Raw genomic sequence first — 3,065 nt, 5'->3', positions numbered from 1 at the left:
GCCTCCCAGGTTCAGGCAATTCTGCCTCAGCCTCCCGAGTAGCTGGGATTACAGGCACATGCCATTCCAGCTATATATGGGGTCAGGCACGGTGGCTCATGCCTGTAATCCCAACACTTTGGGAGGCCAAGGTGGGTGGATTGCTTGAGGTCAGGAATCCGAGACTAGCCTAGCCAATATGGCAAAACCCTGTCTCTACAAAAAATACAAAAATTAGCTGGCCATGGTGGTGCATGCCTGTAATCCCAGCTACTCAGGAGGCTGAGGCAGAAGAATCGCTTGAACCTGGGAGGCAGAGGTTGCAGTGAGCCGAGATCACACCACTGCGCTCCAGCCTGGGTGACAGAGCAAGACTCCATCTCCAAAAAAAAAAAAAAAAAAAAAAAGTGCTGTGATGACAGATGTGAGTCACCACACTACCTGGCCTATTCTCCCCTTCTTACTTACAGGACCCCATTCTATTCAGAGTTCTGAGGTACTTAGCTCCCCACATTCCTCCAGAGCTAAGGGTGTCAATGTGGCCAATAAGGTACAAGTAAAAGTAACTGGGTGGTACTTCAGGAAAAGCAATTGATCACCTGATTACAAAAGAAGAAGCCAAGCCAGACTCAACTGGCACGTGCATTCTGCCTTCCCCCACCCACTTCTTCCTACCTGCAAGCCAGAAGAGTTACAGCCACCTTGTGATCATGAAGCCAAAAGATACACCCTAAGGATGGCTGAAGAAGATAAAAAGAGCCAGATGTCTTGAGCTGCTGCAAGAGCCCTGGACTGCCTATCCCAGGCTCCTCATAACGTAAGAAAAGTAAACCCCTTACTTGTTTCGCCTTTGCTTTGCTGGGTTTGTTAACTGCAGCCAAATGCATTCCTATCAAATAGATAATTTAGTACTCTGAAGTAGGGTGCTGCACATAATATCACCTGAAACATGGACTTCATTGAGTGGTAGAGATGGCGCTTTGGGCAGTAGGGGCACCGATACTGCAGATGGGAATGCTGACAACCTTGCTATGCAGTGGGGAAACGTTTAGTCAATCTGCTATTTCATGGGAGACACCCACATACCAACAAGTCTGTAGTGATAGGGTAAATGGCGAGAATAATTCAGATTGTGGGCACGTGCTGGTGACTTCATTCCACTTTCAGCGAATTCTTGAAGAAGACCAGTGAACTAGAGTTATCCTGGCTGACAGAAAAAGGGAAAGCAGTGCCACTTCACTGAGTAGTACTTCTGCCGATGGCCTGCAAGTCTGCTTTGAAAGAGCATTTCGTAATTTGGAGAATTGCAGGGCTGAAAAAGCCAGTTGCTCTGGGCCAGGCGCAGTGGCTCACACCTGTAATCCTAGCAACTTTGGGAGGTTGGGGTGGGTAGATCACTTGAGCCTAGGAGTTTGAGACCAGCCTGGGCAACATAGCAAGACCTCATCTCTACAAAAAATACAAAAACTTAGCCTGACATGGTGGCATATGTGCCTGTAGTCTTAGCTACTTGAAAGGCTGAGACAGAAAGATCACCTAAGCCCAGGAAGGTTGAGGCTGCAGTGAGTTGTGATCACACCACTGCACTCACTCTAGCAGGGGCAAAAGGGCCAAACAAGACCCTGTCTCAAAAATAATAATAATAATTGTTCTGTTCTCCATATTGGAGTGGAGGCTGCCAAGCAAAATGGTGGAAGAAGGTAAGACTGGTTGGTGTCTTGGGCCTTTCCTAAGCACCTCCCTCTAAGAACTCATCACTCAGCAGAGGAAGTGGAGTCCACAGAGCGGTTTCTTCCCCCTAGGATCTTGTGCTTCAAATTGTCTCAAGTCAATAATCATTAAGGTAAAGCCTAGAGGGACAGGCAGAGCACAAAGGCCAGTAGCTAACAAAGGAAGGTTTTCAGGCCTAAAAGACTATGGCTATATAGGAGCTTTGGCTCAAACATAAGTTTAACCAGAGGCAAATACACTGAGAGCCTACAATAATTTTTAAGGAATCATACCACCAAAAATGAAAATTTAAAAACCAGGCCAGCAAAAGCATATAATTTTTTAGTGCCAGGCTCCTGAACTTGCACAACAGAAAGCATATTCTCCCCAAAGTTCACTTCCGATATGGTTAAAGGGAATAATGGACAAGAAGCTGTTTCAAAAGAATATGGAACTTGGACCACAGAGTACAAAAGAGAAGGGAATTCCTCCTAGAGAATAGGTTGGCTGAACAGGGCAATTACTCCCTGCCTGGAAGGGAGTCCTGGCCACTCCTGCCTAGCAGGATCTGACGTTTGCTATAGATCTGATATTTGCAACACCTTTGGCATGCTTAGAACAGAGAGATTCTCTCCTTTATTCACATTCTTTCCTATGTCCTACATGGAAGTTATTGTTATGTTCCTTCTGCATTATTGTATATGAGACATGCTGGGGGAAGATAACTTGCCTTTTAGTTCACAGTTTTACTGGACTCTGAAGATTCACATCAGGACTAAATGGAGAAAGCTGTATATTAGGTGGAGATTCTGGGTTTTGAGATGGACATAGGCTCTGGGTGAGACTTTGGCACTGCTTCCCGAATAAAGAGAGTATATTCGGCCAGACGTGATGGCTCACACCTGTAATGCCAGCACTTTGAGAGGCCGAGGCAGGTGGATCACGAGGTCGGGAGTTTGAGACCAGCCTGACCAATATGGTGAAACCCCATTTCTAATAAAGATACCAAAAAAATTAGCCAGCCACGGTGGCACATGCCTGTAATCCCAGCTACCCAGGAGGCGGAGGTTGCAGTGAGCCGAGGTCACGCCATTGCACTCCGGCCTGGGTGATAGAGTGAGGGACTCAATCTCCAAAAAAAAAAAAAAAGAAAGGGAGTATATTCTGTGCATGTGAGGATGGACAGCCAAGGGTGGGCTATAGCAGTCACTGCTCTCTTTCTACCCAATCACTGGTCTCCTTTTCTTCTTGACGAGTAGAACCCTGAATTTGATGGAGGACACAATGTATATTAGTCTGTTTTTCATGCTGCTGATAAAGACATACCTGAGACTGGGCAATTTACAAAAGAAAGAGGTTTGTTGGACTTACAGTTC

Source organism: Cebus imitator, unplaced genomic scaffold (genome assembly GCF_001604975.1).
Source record: "Cebus imitator isolate Cc_AM_T3 unplaced genomic scaffold, Cebus_imitator-1.0 Scaffold203, whole genome shotgun sequence".
In the NCBI taxonomy this organism is placed as follows: domain Eukaryota; kingdom Metazoa; phylum Chordata; class Mammalia; order Primates; family Cebidae; genus Cebus; species Cebus imitator.
Note: the sequence above shows the minus strand (reverse complement) of the source record.